Raw genomic sequence first — 20,315 nt, 5'->3', positions numbered from 1 at the left:
TAAATCGTTCTTTATTTTCTAACAAAATATGGCAGTTCGGAAACTTCTTGTCCATGTCGCTTCACGTAGAATAATAAGAAACGGCGTGGAGAGAAAAATAGCTTCCTCGTGATCGACGTTAATCCCCAGCCGCGAAAATATTCCCAAACGATTCCTCCGAGCGGCGCAGCCGAGCTCCTTTAATTTCCATCTTCCCGCCCTTCTCACTCTGCTCGACAAAAACGGATCGCATTCTCGAAACTAGGCTAGGTGCTCCGCTCTCTGTTCGAACGTGGCTGCGATTTCACGAATGATTTCACGGGAATGCATATAACTCCGTGGGAATATGTTCCGCATTCAACGCTGCGAGTTTTCTACGGTTGAAGGGAAAGAGAACCACCCTGCCCGACCCCTCGCAACCCATTCCACTACCGCGCAAACATTCCGGAACGATTTCACCATCGCGAATCGAGAGACATGTATTGTTTTTAGTTCCTCTTCGATTCTAACATCCACCAAGGAAATTGGATGATTTTGCAATCGAAAAATGTTTCAATTTTTATCTGGAAATTTATCGATGCGTATGAAATGATCTTAGATGTATTAAAAATTGTGAATAATGAACAGGTTTCTTCGTAGGAGATAACTCGTTAACCTTCTACGTTCAATTTCGATTTCGAGGATTTAACTCGTGCGGAACTCAGGAGCGGACTCGATTAAAAGCATAATTGAAAAACTTTGAAAAAGCAGGGAAATTGATCCCATTATACGTAATTTATGATTAGTACTGGAATAAAAACAGAGAAGAAAAATACAAGAGCATCGCAGTGGTAAAATTTGATTAGCTAATTAAGTCTATTAAACGATATTCGTATTCGATATTGATATTAAAATTTCAACAAGTATTTTAGTAGGAACGTTGAAGTATGGTCTGACACGGAACAGGGAAACTAAAATGAGAGAAGAGTAAATATTTTCTGTGAGCACGTCGAACATTCAAATGATTCAAAGGTTCGTCGAGGGATCGTGGGGGACATCGTTGAAATTTCGCAACATAAACGAGCATCATTTGACGTTACTTTCGATACGGGCGAAGTTAGTAGAGCAGAAAACAAGCTAATTCAAAGGCAGCGACTTGCTCGCTCCTGTGAACGACGAAAAGAGGCAGGACGGTGGAGGAGTAGTTTAAAGGAAACGCTTCGATCGATTCCGGAGCTTTAATAGCTAGTGTTTATCGTCGAGCACGAAACTTGTGAGACCATGATCTTATATGAGTAGGATAGCGCTCTGGTGCAATGTCAAACGCGAGTCAATGACACGCCTTTGATTACGAGGACCAATAGACGAGGATGTAAACGCATGTCTGGTAATTAAAGAAATATTTCTAGTTCTTCTCGTCCTTTTAATTGAATTTCACCTGGTTATATAAGCGTAACTTTGATATAACGTGTTTCATTTCCACGATGGAATGCCAGCTTTGATAATCGATTAATCTTCGAGTGAAATTAAAGAGCTGTTTATGCTAGTTATCTCTGATGTCACATTTGCTCGTTCGATTTGAATCGTATATACTATAATTTTCCAATATCTTAATCTAGAATTTCAAGTACCATGCGATTAGAAATTTTATTATTAGAAAACACGTGACATTCTTCTGATAAGATATAATCTAAAGCATATAAAACTATATAAATAATGAAACATAGTTAATAATGTAAAGAACAAAAATAAATTATATTTAATACCAAGTATCCGATGTATACAAATGTTTTGTCATATACGGATTAGCGAGAAATCTCGAGAGCAAACATTTAACTAACTCGCGAGAATAGCATGATGAGTTAGGTGATATATTTTGCTTTCTATACCGTCCAATCAGAATAACAGCTCTTACCCAATTCGCGCACGGTAAGCCTCATCATACTGCTGTTCAGTCGTTGCTCCAATAACGGACGCCGAATCCCTTTGTTTGTCCTGTAGCCAGGCGCTGTTTACCAAAATCATTAAACCAAAGCCTCGAGGAGAGAATCCTCGATCGAACAACGACGAAGGGTGAGCGTTAATCAAGTTGAGAGACCACTAGACGCAAAGACAGATTCTTTTGATCAGTTTCAATCTCCCATTTCCAATCCCCTTTAGATGAAGTTGGAGAATTTTACGCCATCGACTAAACTAGTTTATGCATGTAAGTGTATTAAAAATTTGATTAGACTCTTTATGCACAAATAAACATTTTGTGATGATTTGTTGATGTGAAAAATAAAATCTAAATTGAGGTTTCTTCAAAAAGAATAATATGTATTTTCCTTTTAATGCCGTGCACATCCAATTTTTATATAAATTCGTAAAATCAAATTCCTAATTATCATATATTAAAGTTGATGCAGTTCTAACGTCAAAGCGATTGTTTTACAAACAAAGAAGATATTCTTTCTTCATCTACATCTCTGTCAGGAAATTTACAGGAAGATTTGTTGATTTTTTGTAATACCAACATAGTTTTACTGAAATTGTTTAGTAAGTGAAAAACAGTATCTTGTGCTCGATCAATGAGAATCGTTACATCGGTCTCGATCGCATTGTTACTTACGTGTATGTATGTTCACATATGTTCAGCGAATCGGGGACGCTGGCCGTACGATATTTCAATGCTCGATAAGGATAAGGGGGGAGTCCTTGCACGGTGAATTAACGGAGGAGTTGCCGGGTCGGCGCGCATTAACGACGTAATTTACGAATATTTTCTGGGTAACCGTGGGTTATCCCGCTCATATGTCTTCGGAAACCTTCCGCAGACTGTTCGTTCCATTCCTCCACCTATTCCCAATGTTATTATGCTATCCTCTGCAGATAGCTTCGCTGGAGCCATTTCTATTGTAATATAGTATATTTGCCAAGATTCCACACGATTCATAAAGAGCACTTTGTCATATCTTTTGGCTCATTTCTAGCTTTACGTTTAGTTTCCATATTTTTAATTTAATACAATGTCGAAATATAGCATGTAGTACAGTCATCAAAAAATTTTCACTGAATTTTTAAATTATGTTAAGGATTAAGGTATATAAAGTGTGTGAGGAAATTAGAAAATAGAACAAGTCTAATGGGGACAACTGCATCCTATGGAAGCAGGCCTCTTGTAATTACAGGAAAAACAGACCTGGACCCAAGGGACCATAAAAAACAGTGCGAAGGCCACATTGGCGATGGAGGATCCCAGAACAGCTAAAATGTTTGACCTGAGAATCCTCGCGACAGGTCCAATAAATCACACTGTTTTGTTGATCTCCCGACTCTTTAACGTGTACATTTGTGTTTAACCCTCGCGCCAAACCTTATTCGGGTTTTAATCAAAGTATAATCTTGCAATTGTATTAACCCTTTTCAGTCGTATGTCGCTATACATATAGTCACCATACTACATTTTATTATTATACGTAGATTTACATTAGTATTTCATTCCAGAGACCCTTGTTAGTCTTGTTACAATTTTCTTTTAGCTTCTGCTTAAATGTGTGTATATGTATATGTATATAAAATAAAATAAATAAGTAAAATATAAAAGATCTTCCCTTTTTTGTCCTGGCTAATTAATTTTGAGCCTGTTAGTATTTTTGTATATCCTGTGTTCCATTCAATATAGAATTTAGTTTTATTTATTTTTTAAATATTTTGAAAACTCAAAATTTATATACACATATTATATGGATTTTCACTGTTCAAGAGGGCGTGTGATGCAAATTAAATTTGTGTATTTTTCTAATTTTTTCTACTAAACCAGCAAAGTAAATTGTAATATGTTCCCATAAAAATGTTTTCATTTTAATCGCTTATGAAGAAAACTCCGAGTTGATTTGTTGCCTTCTAAAATATAAATACGAGTATAAAGGATTGACATTTACTTTATATTAACCATTTATTACGATTTTATTTATAATTAATTAACACGTGTTCGAACACACGAGTGATTGATGGTTCATAATCGAAAAGATAAGCCACTCAATATAGGATTTAGTTTTATTTATTTTTTAAATATTTTGAAAACTCAAAATTTATATACACATATTATATGGATTTTCACTGTTCAAGAGGGCGTGTGATGCAAATTAAATTTGTGTATTTTTCTAATTTTTTCTACTAAACCAGCAAAGTAAATTGTAATATGTTCCCATAAAAATGTTTTCATTTTAATCGCTTATGAAGAAAACTCCGAGTTGATTTGTTGCCTTCTAAAATATAAATACGAGTATAAAGGATTGACATTTACTTTATATTAACCATTTATTACGATTTTATTTATAATTAATTAACACGTGTTCGAACACACGAGTGATTGATGGTTCATAATCGAAAAGATAAGCCACAGACGTGTAATGGTATACAGGAGTATAAACGCAGCTCTTTGAAAGCAGATTAGATTTCATGCTGTCCCGGTTCGATTTCCCGAACTGGTAGGAATCTGAGACAGTAGCTGTATGGAAGCAATATTATAGCCAACGTTATTGATATTGTATACGTTTGTTTCCAGTCCACGTTCTCTTGCATTCATTTAATATCTCTTAAACTGATTTCAAATATAAGATTATATTTCTCTTACTGTATTTTGTATTATCGAACACGAAATTGGATTATTGTTTTATCAAAATAATGCTCAACAGACAAAGTGGATAACCCGTTTCAATTGCCTTAACCACACGAAATAATAACAAGAAGGCACATCGTCTATTTAATGGAATTATGTACATGCATCGGTGCATTGTAATATAATTTTCAGAAAGCCAGCTGCTGCTTTTGTACTCTCAGAACTATATCGGTGTCTATCAAACGATAACAAGGTCGATCGAGGTATCCTTTAACGTACATTATTAACGAGTGAATTGCGTCACCGGTAACCTAGATAGCCGGAGCAGCGCGAATTCGTGTCATTATCGAATTATGTTAATTAAGAACGGAACCGGACGTTAAGGGCCACCCGGAGACATATTCATTACCTCGCGAGCCATCGATTCCTCCCCACGGTATTCCCCTTATACCATACATGCACACATACATACATACTTCTGAGACGGCTCGTGTATAAATTAGGTTTCAGTGAAGCAAAGGTAATGGGGAAAATGTGACGCCACTTATGAGTAACATATAATGTTGTATTCGGTAATCTCGATGTAACTTTATATTTCCAAGTACGGATAGTACAATTGTGAGGAAAGGTTGCTTCTGACAGTCAAAGTCTGCCTCGTATGTGAAGTCGCGAGTTGTCAATATCTTCTATAAAGTGTGACTGCAAGCCCCGTGACTACAGACTGTGGTAGTTTGGTCGTAGACATTTTTATCTTTGCTTTATCTAAGTCAACAAGTACATATATGGATATGGGCTAAGATTTCCCCAACGGAAACGCAGCTAGCTTGGCGAGCGTCCGCGACGCGACGATCTGAAGTTAACAGGGCGAGTTTAAAAGTGATTTATCTCTGATTTATGGAGGAAGCTCCCCACGGAAACGCGGCGAAAGTTTCTCGGCTCCTCGCCGGCCAGCCGGGAAGAATTATCGGCCGGGCACAATGGACAGGCAGTGATATCGTTTACACGTCGAATCCCACGGCCGTTTGTTCCGCGAATAGATCGCAGGCTAAACGGACAATGGCGGTTCCATAGCCAAGAAAATCTTGCGTGTCCAAACTGCGATCTATGCAGTTTGACCTCGTATCTCGGGGCAGGGGAGCTGAAAGAGGACGTTCCTAAATCTTGGATAGATAGTTCGCGGAGAAATATGGCCGCCAGGTTCATACACGTTCGTACTTATCTCGGTAGCGAGTTAGCCTTCGACTCTCCGTGAATATAACACGTAGAAAAATATAGATTATGGTAATCGGCTTGGGCATGGGAAAATTGTCGCGAACGATACGTGAAGCATTACGAACTTTATTACTTGATTCACGTCTCTTTATTACTTTGCATAATTTTAAAATAGTTAAATATTTCAAACTAATTAATGTTAAGTGCCGGTTATAAGTTCTAGTTTGAAACTAAACTTCGAAAATTCGTGTACAGCTCGATGAACAAGACTTTCGCATAAATTAAACGATAACTATTCCGATAAAACAAGTGTTTCACACTTATTCTCATATTTCTTTTTTAACCGGATATTTAAATTCAAGAATCAATGAACGCGTTGCACTTTACACAATAAAAAAATCTGCATTTCATACATATATTTCGGATTGAAAAAATTGTCCCGATTTGAAATTTAGTCACGAATCCGAGTCGCAGTGAACGATAATTTGCCCGGAGCGTATTTACGGCAGGCGACGCGCCGCAGCAGCGGTGGATACATGCATAATTGATCTGCAGAAGCATTTCCTTGTCGCCGGTAAAAATTCGTCCTTCACTTCTTTCAGCCGGTTGCGCGAGCTCGCGGAATCTCGCGGTGAAATATTCATGCTGGAAAACGGGATTCGGGATGCGACGCAACGCGACGGTCGTAATCCGTGCACGATTCGCGCCGCAATTCAAAGCGGATGTGGGTAACCTCGTTTTCGCGTGGACAAAACTTTCTTCTTGTAGCTCCCCCCTCACGGTTTGAATCGACGTCGGGGTACCAACAGAAATATGTCGCCTTGTTCCCGTCTCCCCCGCGAAAGGAATTTCCCTCGAGTAAAAGAGTTGAAGAGAAGCGCAGCTGCTCAAACAGAGTTAGCTTCTTCCGCGGGTTCACGGCTTGACAATTTCCTGGCTCGCGTTATCGTTTAATCTCACGTTTCCGTCTGGTTCTACAAGTTTCATGTATTTTTAGACAATTGATACAGTATTCCGTGTTAAGTACGCTTAAACATTATTTATAATTTTAAATGGAGAAAAAGTTCATCCGAGAGTTTTTCAAATAGAAAATATGAATTCTAATCTCAGAACTCTATCATAATTTCCCTTCTTTATATGAAAGACGAACAATGTATGTATCACATTATTGTAAATTAATTATTAGAAGGGTAAAGTGAATTGGCTTAGAGAGCAGTTAAATAAAAGTATTTAGGTAACGAGCTATTTGAAGATAATCGTGGTCCCGTGATGAAACACTCAATTAAGAGTCATAGAAAACTATTTGTTCTGGCAACCATTTTCATTAGCATTCAAAGGCGTTTTGGGTAGGGTAATTGTCGAAATTACTCGGTTCATTCGCGCGGAAACGTACCGGGGCGAGGCCCCACCTCCTCTCTTCGTTCGTCGCAATAGTAGAAGTTGCGAATCCCGGTAGAACGCTTTTAACAACAACCGGAAGCAGCCAGTAGGCATCAGCTGTCTGAAGTTCCTGTTCAAGTGACTGGCAGTCTTGATTGCACGATTCATAACGGTAAGGATCCGAACCTCCCCTTCTCTATTTTCCTTCCGCTTTATTCGTGTATCCGTTTTCTTCGTCGTTGCACACGCGCTTCACAGGTCTTCTGATCTCCGCTCATCGCTCGTTAACTTGCTAAAAAAAACGTAATTTGTGCATTGAACTAGAGGAAAACTATTTTTCAAGAATCCGTAACGATACTTTGAACGATTTCACTGTTTATCCGAATGAAAGACGTGGCATTTCCGTTGCATTCATTTCTTCGTGTTTGAGTAGCTAGGAAAATAATAAGTGAAAAACACTGTATTATGATGAAATTTATTTATCTGAATTTCTTGAACAAAACTGGATGTGGAAATATTGATGAAATCTGAAATTAATTATATAAAAAATCAAAAATGAGAATTTCATAATTAGCGGTGTAACTTTAAAGGAAAGGAGTTTTTATGGCAGGTTTACTCTTCAGAAAATGAATAACTGATCTTAATTTGATTGGACTGGATGATTTCTCGGACTAGCGGGTTTTCTAAGAGTCCGAAATGCGGGTTGCCTATCTTTCAGAATTTGGGTTTACTATAGTCTGAAAGATTTCACTGAACAGTTCGAATTTGCAACAGAAAGAATCACAAAGTTGTGCTTGTTGATTAGCGGGTTTTCTAAAAGGATATCAACAAGCGCGGGTTCTGCTTATAACTTTGTGCAAACTAAATGCGGAGAATACTCACGTATGGACACACAGTGTCACGTAAAACAGTTTGCAGGGAACAATCACTTATAGACACACAGTGTAACGTAAAACACTTTTCACTTAGGTGATATACCTTGGTTGTTCTTAAACAAAAGGAAAGTAATTAGACTCTGTTCGATTTGTACGTTCAGCTCGTTCGACAAGCGAAAGCGGACTGACTCTGCTCTGCTTTTTACTGTACAAAGCATGCATGCAGGTTTCGACTGGACCAAGTATGACCTCATGAGTTTAGGTCTCAGATGGTTTGGTATACAGAACATCCGGTGATAAGATTCGAACGCTTCAGACGTCGAACCTGGTCTTATACTCAGTAAGTAAGGCCCCTTATACCAAGCGTTAAAATATTACATTGAATATAAGTGATTGATTCTCATTCGTAAAAAATACAGAATCCTTACTTATGATTAAACACCTCGCTTCCACACGGAATCGTTCGCAAAACTTTCATGACTCGAGGCAACGAGAACTATGATCTCTTGTTAGCTCGGTTTGTTTTATTTCATTTTTTGTCGGTAAATATGTCAGTCAGTTTCCACTTAATTATGAACGTACATGTATGAGTAATAATCTAACGTACAAAATGAAATCTCATACACAGTTTACTTAAAACAAATTTTATTTCATTGTTTCGGATTACGAACATAGATATCCGACTAGCTGTTTCCATAAACGTGTCAAAGGATTTCGATATTTGCTCTTCGACCTCGGTTTCAGGTTTACCCGAGTAAACTTCCAATTCCACGGTCTAGATCGTTTCCTATGCACTTAATCACGAAATAGAAGGTTGGCCCGTACCATAAACGCGGAGAAAGTCGTCCAAAGACGCACAATTCCAATGTTCCGAATCTCGATCAGGGCACATGGAGCAGCACCGCAGAAGTAATACCATTCGAATGAACTCGATCGTCATTCGATACCCCGAGATGAAAGGCTTCGCTTCCGGCGGAAACTGTTCAACTGATTCTGTATAAAGTCGCAACGCACCGACGTTTGCCGGCTGTTTTGTTCAACCGTTCAATTGGGTCTCTTAAACTCTTATCACGTTTATTTCAGAATTATCGAATTAAATGTTATTCACTTTTTACCTTAACTTCATGAATAACAACTACATGGCAGCGTATCAGTAAGAATGATTTGTAAAATAAAAACGATATTTACTGATTTCATAAAAACCCCTATAAAAGTGTACTGGAATTTGTTATAAGAATACATGAAAATTATTTACAAATACAATCTCCGCAAAATGTTATGCGTGTTCCGAATATAGTCTATTCTCTGATTTTGCCATATACCGCGCTACTCGCGTTAAAAGAAACACTTCAATTGAAATATGATAGAACAATGATTACAGTCGTTTAGCTATTTTCTTCTCATTTTAACATTCTGTTATGAAAAGTTTTACTGTTATTGTATTTCAGTTTTGACTGTTTCAGAAGCATTACTCTTGCATGCGTAAATCGTGAATGTATTGTGCTTTTATAACAACGTCTCTTTTATTATCTCATAAGTACTCATTACTATTGATGAAATATATTCCTAATATAACTGGTTATCATAGCATGAGATTTCTTACATTTAGCTATTTTTTCTTTAGTTTTTTCTCAATTTGATATAAGTATGTAGCTCTATTTTACTTTCCAACAGAACACGTGTTAATTTCAAATTGATATAACTCCAAGACGAGTATGGAATTTCTAATTACTTACGGAAGTTTTTTTTTTTAAATATTTTTATACCCATATATACAGCAATCGTCAACATACGTTTGTACATTAATTTCGCCAAAAATTTGTACGGCTTCGATAATGGTGAAAAGTTTTGGCGAGGCATCATCGATACTGTTACGAGCTGGCCAAGCAGCCAGTGGATCTCGAAACGGCGCGATAGGAGTTTAGCAGCGAGTGTCTGAAACGGCGCATTAGTTGCCCACGGAAGGAAACTTCATAGAAGCTCGCTCTGACTGGGGGCTGGAAAATGGTTTTATGCAAGTTGCAAGAAAAGAGGCTTGCCAACTTCGCTCGGGAAAAGGGCTTTCCCTTCTGCGTTCTTCTTGTTCTCTATCTTCGTTGTCGACCTCTTTTTCGAACCGTTCTACGATACAACTTTCGTGTCTCTGCGATATGCTTAAGTAATATTTTGATAAGTTACGTGCCCTCGATTCCTCGAATAGTTGAAGGCATTTTTCGTAAATTCCGTTATCCTATTGTTCTTAAACATTTTGAACGGTGGCTTACTATAATTAGTGTAATTCTTATGTCACGTAAATGCATATATGTATGTATTGACTCTGAGCTATATGTATTATGAGGTTGGGGAAAGATAATGTTAAATGAACTAACAGGACGTGATGGTCAGAATAATATAAATTCTTATACTGTTTCTAACAACAAATGTACGATCACTTTCTGTTTTTTTCATTGAACATAATTAAAATCAAACTAACACGTTAAAGAGGAGTGTACAATACATATAATACAAATCATGAAACTTCAATATTTGTAAAGAAATATTTTTATTACATAATTTTTATAATAAAATTTGATCAAATCTGTCAGTATGATGCATCAAGTTAACTTTTCTCTCCCTAGTTGACACGAAACTCCATCACCTCGCCGCAATTTTACGTTCCCAGCGTGGCGACCCCATAAACGGTCTGTCATCAAGTTCGCCACAAAGATCTACCGCCATAATGCTTCAGCAATTACCATCACCGTAACCGTTCAAGCGTCGCTGGCCATAAACCTGAGCGCGGCGCGACGTCAACTTATAAATCCGAGCTTATAAATCGGTGGAACGCGTCGGAGAAATCGCTTCGAAATAACGTTCGCTATCACGCGGCATTATTACAGGAAGAGGTATCGACAGAATTACGTATCGGCCGGGAATTCCTTTGTCGGTGTTGCCGTGGCTCCGCGATCTCGATTTAGAGATCTTAACTCCCAAATGTTTGTTTACGAAAGAATCTGACGAACAATCGAGCAATATTTCATATACGAATTCATACAAACAGTCGTATTAACCCTAATCATATGATAAATCACATAACAAACCATGTCATTAATCACGTAGCAAACCATTTGATAAATTACATAACAAAGCATGCGGTAAAACACGTAACAAACTATGTGGCACAGCAGACAATAAACTATATTATAAATCATACAGTAAATTATATAATAAATAACATGTCATATGACAGAACATGCACTAAATGATAAAACAAATTGAGCAATAGGTAATGAACAATTTCAATAGCTGTCAACATTATCATACTTCAAATCGAAGAATCTTGTCAATTTCATTGAAAACGAACATTTTTTTAAACTTATCAGTTTTTTTATTTGAATACCTTGGTGTAATCTGTATCTCCAAGAAAATAAAATCTTTTCATGAAAAGGTAAAAAACTGAGCAAGTTTCAATATTTTATGAAAATAATTTCATCCTATAAAATAATATCTATTCCTGTGAAAACAAGCTCGGAAAAGTCAAGATTTCATTGTTGATATAGATTTTTTAAAATCCCATTATAGCGTCCACGGTCATTGCGATAGGCTTACTCACTTCAATAGAATTTTAAAAAATCTTAATCAACAATGAAATAAAACGTTTAAAAATATATCCAAAAATCTTAATCAACAATGAAGTAAAACGTTTAAAAATATATTTTCGATTTTCATCAATCATATATCACGAAACATATAGATATGCAATAAGTAGTTGAGAACTGAGATTGAGAACTGAGAACTGAGTACTAAGAACACATCATGCTAAGAACTGAGAACTGAGAAACGACTATAAATTCGGGCATTATTCCATTATAGTATATTCCCGTGAAAACAAGCTCTGGAAAGTCATGTAGAGTGGGTCAAGTAGAGTGAGGTGAGACCGATGATCATATGGTTACCGACGATCGTATTAAATCCGTGGTATTCGTTCAGGCGGAGGGCATTCGGAAGATTTGTTATACGCTAAATTCGACTTAGTACCGCAGTCAGTATGCAACATGAGCTTTGCCACCGGCATAAAGAGCGACAAACTCGAGTGAGGCATAATGGGCGGCTAGCAGCTTTGCGCCGGTCGTCATGGAAAAGATATCTGTCAGGTAACAACACGGATCGACAAACGACGAACGACACAGATGCAGCTTTGCACATTACTTTATTTTTCATAGGGCGACAGTAGCGGACCTCTGGTCGCATACTTGGACTCTCAACCGAACGCGTACAGCGTAATCAGAACAGCGAGCCTTGGAAACTTCGCGACAGTATCATTCCGGGTGTATACACTCGCGTTTACAGTTACGTTCCGTGGATACAGGACATAGTTTGGACAGATTCTGAAGCAGCTGAAGCTACTATGAAGCTATAGTTCATACTAAAAATAAAATAGTTTAGTATAGTTTATACTAACAATGAAATAAACTTATTTGCATCGGTTTTTGCAATCTATTCCCTCCAAACATCGTTGTACTCCCGTCATCATTGTACTACAGATCAGTCAGAGGGATGGAAGCGATGGAAATGATACCCGACAAGAATCTCGTCAAGTTTCATGAGAAGACCAATTTGGACACGGTCAGTTTATCGACGTTCGACGAATACGATTGTCCGTCGCGGGATTTGTTTGAAACACGGATCGTCGATTGTATTTTCAGGTGTGCCTATGGTCGGGAGTCTGTCAGAGTTACGGAGATGAGTCGATGAAAGTCTCCAGCGACGATGCCGGTGTTTGGAGAGACGTGACCATCGGTCGTATGACGAGACTATGACCAAAATGACGGTCTTACCATGACAGGACTATAATGTCGAAAGTGGAGTCATTTTAATGTACACGTTATTGTACCATTATGGATGATCGTACCTACATGATTTCTTATAACAGTCTGGTTTACCCAGTCGAGGCTAATTCATTAGCACGATCGTAAAACACATTCCGCGTTAATTGACACGAACACCGTGTCGGCCATTAAACTTCTCCCTTAATTCACTCGAAAATCCGACGGGACGGATAAAGCCGAAGCTGCGTCCCTCCACTCGAATCGAGCTGCTCTAAAACCGTGGCTCTCTTTCGTCGCCAGGGTATATATGTATCGATACGTTAACGACGTCGTAACCACGAAACGGCGCGTACACCATAGCGTGTCTCTGTCTACCTATAAATGAGACGCGTTCCGCAGCGGAGGCATTAACATAAGGTGTACGAGCATCGAGAGGGGTATCTTCACTGAACAGACGCGTACAGCCCCGATTACCTTATCACGGGATACGACCATTAATAAAGCGCGGCTATTCCCCGCGACGGAAGGAAGAAAGAATTGCTTTTAACGGTGCGACGTTGTGTTGTTACGTTCTAGCACGTACGCGATGAACTTTTATATCCCTTTGAACCCATTACATATTTAAATTTTTATTCTGAGATAAATACATTATCTGATCGACTGTGTCTCTATGAAGCTATAGTTCATACTAAAAATAAAATAGTTTAGTATAGTTTATACTAACAATGAAATAAACTTATTTGCATCGGTTTTTGCAATCTATTCCCTCCAAACATCGTTGTACTCCCGTCATCATTGTACTACAGATCAGTCAGAGGGATGGAAGCGATGGAAATGATACCCGACAAGAATCTCGTCAAGTTTCATGAGAAGACCAATTTGGACACGGTCAGTTTATCGACGTTCGACGAATACGATTGTCCGTCGCGGGATTTGTTTGAAACACGGATCGTCGATTGTATTTTCAGGTGTGCCTATGGTCGGGAGTCTGTCAGAGTTACGGAGATGAGTCGATGAAAGTCTCCAGCGACGATGCCGGTGTTTGGAGAGACGTGACCATCGGTCGTATGACGAGACTATGACCAAAATGACGGTCTTACCATGACAGGACTATAATGTCGAAAGTGGAGTCATTTTAATGTACACGTTATTGTACCATTATGGATGATCGTACCTACATGATTTCTTATAACAGTCTGGTTTACCCAGTCGAGGCTAATTCATTAGCACGATCGTAAAACACATTCCGCGTTAATTGACACGAACACCGTGTCGGCCATTAAACTTCTCCCTTAATTCACTCGAAAATCCGACGGGACGGATAAAGCCGAAGCTGCGTCCCTCCACTCGAATCGAGCTGCTCTAAAACCGTGGCTCTCTTTCGTCGCCAGGGTATATATGTATCGATACGTTAACGACGTCGTAACCACGAAACGGCGCGTACACCATAGCGTGTCTCTGTCTACCTATAAATGAGACGCGTTCCGCAGCGGAGGCATTAACATAAGGTGTACGAGCATCGAGAGGGGTATCTTCACTGAACAGACGCGTACAGCCCCGATTACCTTATCACGGGATACGACCATTAATAAAGCGCGGCTATTCCCCGCGACGGAAGGAAGAAAGAATTGCTTTTAACGGTGCGACGTTGTGTTGTTACGTTCTAGCACGTACGCGATGAACTTTTATATCCCTTTGAACCCATTACATATTTAAATTTTTATTCTGAGATAAATACATTATCTGATCGACTGTGTCTTTAGGAAACTTCTTTAACTAATAGCACTTTTAAACTTGCTCCCTCATAAGGAGTTTAATGATATTATTTATCAATATATATATAATAAATATGTATAAATATTATTATTTATAATATATATATATTATAAATATTATTATTTATAAGTTAAATGTAACAATCTGATACTTAAGTACGATAAACTGAAACTGGGCAGAAGTAGACACTGAATGCACGTAATGTAAGATTTATTAGAAAGATCAGTGGTAGGAGGGGATATAGAATTCACGGAATTCAGCTCTAATATTCAATGGTGACCGAGAATGCTAACGTATGATATACGCGATAGACGTTAAATGGACTTGAATCGAAGGATTAACGATCGCGGAACTGAGAACGAATGCAGTGTCTTCGTGAAAATACATCATTAATCAGATTTCTGACAAGGCAGTTACAAGTTTGACAAATAACATTAGAACTTCTGACTGATTTCTTATACGAGTATTTTTCAGTTAAAAACCAATCAGTTCTCTTTCGAAAGCAGATCAATTTTCTTTAGGTTAGAATGGAACTAAGTACTTATTGGAATAGAATTATCTTTTTCATTGTTTATCGATCATAATTTCTGTAAATATTTGAATATTTGGTTTAATTGATAGTTACAATTTTCGTTCGAACGAAACCTTTAGCATATTGTCACGTAAATAGTATATAATTTTATATCCTATGAGAATAAGCTAGACCGAATTAAATATACACATTTTTAAACAAATTAATTTAAATGAAGAGCTAATAAAGATACACTATCTGTAGGAGTGATTCAAAGTTAGACGTTGCAGCTAATTCGGAGGTTTGTAATACTAGTACGTATTAAAACTTCTTACAAGGCGACAAGTCTATTCCCTTGCATCCCTAGAAAACGACGTCGTTATCCCCCTTGCACGAATTTTCGTCTACGGAAGACGAAGGGGCGGCTGAGAACACCGAGGCCAATAATCCTTACTGCTACAACAGGCTTATTAAGGATCTTAAGGCGTTTATAACGGCGCGCCGCGGTTTGGAACGTGACAATATCGCCTACTTTCGGTCTCGCCGTTTCTGCGCCCATTCTGAATCCGCACATCGTGACAACGAGGCTGTTAACCTCGTTTAAATTCCGACGACATTGCACTAGTCTGCCAACGAGCAGTGGCAATGAACCGGAAACTGCAAGGGAGAAGTATGTATCTGGAGAAATCCCTCTATCTGCTCGATATCTATTTCTGACATGTCGACATCGTAACCAAGGCTAATCTCCATATTACGTCTTTTTATTGGAAGTAAACGAATTTTACTATTTGCACAAAATCTATTCTGGATTATTCTAACAATTTTAATATCACATCATTTCTGCCGTCATGAGAAAATGCAAATCCAAGATGTAAAATTATCTCCATTACGCGAATAATTGAATAATTTAAATCTGGTTCTCGGAATGCATTTGTCATCGTTCAAGTCCTTCAGTTGTCAGATTTCGGCGATCTTATAACTTGACACTTAGTATGGCATCAAGAATCTCGCCTAACTTTAACCACCGACGACGTTTCGTTATATTCGGAGGGAGCCATCGCATGGTTCCGTTCGCTTTCAAAGTTTAAGATCGGAAGCGATCCCATTTTCGTCACAAGCATAAATCTCCCCGGGGAATATTATTATCGACAAAAATGCCCCATTTTAAGAGGCATTACCGCTCTTCCAGTACCGCGTCGCTATGTCTGCTGACGTCACCGGGAAATCGCTATCCGAGAATATTCACGTCAAGAGTGACCGCCTTTTCAAATTATTTCAACTCGGTACAACTTGTCAAGCCATTAGCCATCTACATGCCATTGATAGTAAATGGTACGTCAACGTTCTTGTAGAAAGCTATAAAAAAAAAACTGATTGAATGAACAGATTTTTAGAGATTCGGAAGTAGAGAACATATATACATATGTCGCTATTATTTTATGTATTATCTTACATCTAAAAGGCTGGCATGCGGGACACCTATTCTGAGAATCGATCATTCGCTTGCAGCGACAATGAAATATACGAGCCATCACGTTTTATAAACTGACGATGAACACTTCGTGTAAGTCGCCACTTTATTTCATCGGGTCATTTGTGGTTTCATAAACTCTAGGATTGGCAGTTATCGGAATTTACGGCCACAATTTAATTATACGAATCATGGTTTAAAACTTTGTTCACCGTTAAAGAAATTTTAAGGTATTACGAGATTCAAGTTAAGTATAGAGAAAATTAGTGTTTCATAAAATATCTTTCTTCTCATTGATTTTTTCTGGTAACACACTTAAGCGCTCGTTACAAGCTGATTAACACGCCCTCTTTATCCTTTGGGAATTGATGAGCAACTAATGCTTAGACGAGAAACGTCGAGTTGTTTCAAAGGAGCACAAAGAGCGGTGCAATGATCACAGGTAGTGGTCACAAGCCTGATCTTTCCACTATTTATCTCCAATTACTCAGAGTTCTCTGCAGTCCTCCATAAAGCGAAAACGTCGTCACTGAATTCGACTTTTACAGCACTTGCGACAGGATGATCAAAGACCTAAATCATGTAACGAATCATTTATTAAGTCATACAAAAACTCATGTACACAAATCAGGAATAATTTAAATAAATGTACATGATTAATTTACACTTATTAATTTTAATGAAAAATAAGAATTCTTTAAGATCATTGATTAAATCACTAGCGAGAAGGTATTAGTTAAATACGATAATAATTAGGATAACTTTTACGACAACGTTGGATGTATAATAGAATATAGCATCTTCACAATTACCCGTGTCCGCGAGCAAGGGAAAGTGAAAGGAACGCGACGCCTTATAAAAGAACGAAGGGGAAACAGTAGAAAGGGAAGAGAAGGAGAGACGGTGGGAAGAATAAGGGGGAGGATGAGCCAGCTTCTCTCGAAGTAACGAGCGAACTCCTGCGGAACTACCGCCTCATATAATCAATTAGAACTCTTGAACGAGTGAGATGGTAATGGAGTTGAGCTAAGTACAAACTGGTGCAAACTGGTGCCAGGTCGAACGAGAACGTATCAACCACCTCGCATCCTCTCCTTCGACTACTTCAGCTTGTCCACTTCTAAGGGAAGCACCGATCTTCCTCAACTCGAAGATTCATTAAGTGTTACACTAACGTAATCTTCTAAGATTTGTGATTTTATACCGTGTGCAGTGATTATGAATCAAATACGAAATTAAACATTTAAAGTCAAAGGATTTACAATTTCAGAGGTTTCATTGTTCGTTCATAAAAAATAATTGAAAGGATCAGGCAGTAAGATGCATTTCTTTATAGTAATGGAATTGCATATGAAGTAGTAATTGCAAGAAATCATTTTTAAATCCTACTTTAATAAATGAATTAACTTTTTCATATGGTATCGAGATTACGTAAACCTATTATTAATGTCGCAACAAACCGTATGATAATCACACAATAAATCTTACACGATTTGTTATATGATTCATTATACGATACGTTACTGATTATGCATATGAATAGATGTTCTGATGTGATATAGAGATTACAACCGTTATTTATTCTACGCTCTTATCATACAAGATGATCGTTCGTCCGTATTTTTTATGAAATCGATCGTTGTCCCCAGCGATAAATCCGGGAGCAGTGAAAGCGTTAAAGAATCTATCTCGAACTGGCCAGGGTAATCTCTGTTATCTTAAGTAGAGACCCTTCGTTTATGGCTTCCCTCTCATCTCTCCTTGACGTTGACAGAGTATTGTTTCATGGTAGAGATTTTCGTTGGACACACTCCCGTCAAACGGACATACCAGATAAGGACAGGGTCCTTGGAAAATGTCAAATTGTTGTTTATCTTGGCTTGATTTCGCTCCGAGCTGTTTACCTGCGACGAATTTCGCGTCCAAGTTCTGTCGTAAGCCGCGTTAATATGTGTGCAAGGTTATATCACTGAAAGTGGTTAAATTAGTTTCTTAGAATAGCATTAATAAAGAAAATCAGTGATATTTTACAAAATTACAAAAAATGATATTAAGTATAATAATATAACAACTTATAACATTTAAATAGAATAAAATATCTTAACGATCATAACGAACACTTGGAATGATAGTACAATTATTTTTTTTCTATCTTAAAAGGAAAGATGGCATCGACGTTATCACTTACCCATTTCCTTTTATCAATCCAGAAATGATTTATAGTCGTCTCATATGGCGGCAGCTGAAATTCGTATTCATCAATGTCTATCATGTTCGCGATTGCAGTCGATATTTAATGATAATATTGGGAGCAGCATCGGTTTTGTTCCAGCACATCCTTCCATCGTCTATAAAACGCGTGAAATTAGGGAATCTACGTGTGCGACCGTGCTTCATTAACGTAACTTACTGACACGCGCCAAAACAGTTGATGATGAGAAATTAATGACATCGTCGGGTGGAAATCCGAGATTTCCTACACATACGTTAATCATTTCTCGAATGAGCATAAATGATGAAAAATTAATTACGGAAGAGAAAAATGATACGATATTATATTTACTGTTTGAATGAAAATGTTATTCAATAGACAAATCAAAACTACAGTGTATAGCATTGAAAAATGGAGAAGTTAATTCATTACTGAATGGAAAAGTAATATAATATTACGAGTATTGTTTCATACACAAAGAGTGTAATTTGTAAAACAGTGAAGATTACTTCTACAACACAGTTGCAGCCTTGGCTAATTAATTGTGTAGATGTAGAGCGAAACTTACGTACATCGCCATTTCACTTGTAATTGCACTGGTTTCTAGTTCGCAATTCACTTTCATGTGTTCACGTCACTCAACTATTGTGGACACTAACAATTCGTGACAAGTAACTTAATCTTCTAACGTCCGTGGCAAGTGTAACATACCGCAAGTGTGACTAGGATATGTTAGGTTACCACATGCTAACTAAAGTTCATTACAACGTTAATTAACATCGTACAATCAATTGTTCCAAGATTTTATTCTATGCAACATGAAATTACAAGAATTTCAAGCTGGAAATACTTTTATACGTCAATTTTCGTTAAATGAGAGAAGATAATCTAATAAATTTTACGTTACGAGATTTTCTTTTAAGTTGCATTTAGTTGAATTAAAGAATTAGTTGCTTAGAACCAATTGTTTCGCTCAATATTCTCGAACTCCGGAAATGCACCTGTTCTTTACGAGTGAAGCGGAATGAAAAAAAGAAAGGACGAGGGAATGGATAGAGGGTTTGGGAGTTTGGAACCTTGGCACACACGAGCCATTGGTTCGAGGCTATTCTCGAGGAGGTCGGTTATTCACTGGCGGCGGGCTGTCAATAACTTGGCCAGACTCTCTTCTCTTTCAATTCGTCTGGCTCTTTGGCTCACGTGGCCGTGTCTGTCATCGCGTGTTGAGATCCGTGAAAGGGATCCACACCCTCGTTGGCTCTCACCGTCGCTTTCCGGCGTGGCTTCCTCGTTTTACACCGCTAAATCCAATTTCAGTTTACTGCCCGTCTACCTTGAAAAAGATCTTCCGCTGCTCGCGGCCATTATATCTTTTTTATTACCTCCCGTGTTTGAGACGGTTTCATCTTTTTCATTATAATCCCTCATTGTTAAAGTAATTATCAATATGTCTATGAAATTTTGTATCCATTATTCGAATCCAGAGTGAGATGCGGTACTTAATATTTT

The 20,315-nt window shown here is 37.9% G+C and overlaps 1 protein-coding gene and 2 long non-coding RNA genes across 5 annotated transcripts in view; 1 reads left to right on the top strand and 2 right to left on the bottom strand.

Annotated features, from left to right (window-relative positions):
• Positions 1-20,315, top strand: part of LOC108621945 (transmembrane and TPR repeat-containing protein 1) — a 258,139-nt gene that overhangs the window by 128,385 nt on the left and 109,439 nt on the right. The gene's annotated exons all lie outside the window — the stretch shown is intronic.
• On the bottom strand, positions 15,869-17,161 carry LOC113463916 (uncharacterized). Its single transcript, XR_003388761.1, has 2 exons — positions 16,577-17,161; positions 15,869-16,479 (listed from the first exon to the last, which is right to left on the bottom strand). It is a non-coding gene; the product is annotated as an uncharacterized LOC113463916 (long non-coding RNA).
• LOC108621946 (uncharacterized) lies at positions 17,967-20,312 on the bottom strand. Of its 3 annotated transcripts, XR_003388760.1 has the most exons (5): positions 19,714-20,312; positions 19,379-19,615; positions 19,005-19,070; positions 18,783-18,942; positions 17,967-18,563 (listed from the first exon to the last, which is right to left on the bottom strand). It is a non-coding gene; the product is annotated as an uncharacterized LOC108621946 (long non-coding RNA). The 3 variants fall into 3 exon arrangements; XR_001916456.2 differs by having other exon boundaries at positions 19,375-20,311; XR_001916455.2 differs by having other exon boundaries at positions 19,379-20,308.

Source organism: Ceratina calcarata, unplaced genomic scaffold (genome assembly GCF_001652005.2).
Source record: "Ceratina calcarata isolate Rehan_Ccalc_2016 unplaced genomic scaffold, ASM165200v1 scaffold189, whole genome shotgun sequence".
Lineage (NCBI taxonomy): Eukaryota > Metazoa > Arthropoda > Insecta > Hymenoptera > Apidae > Ceratina > Ceratina calcarata.
Note: the sequence above shows the minus strand (reverse complement) of the source record. Positions and strands in the feature narration are given on the sequence as shown.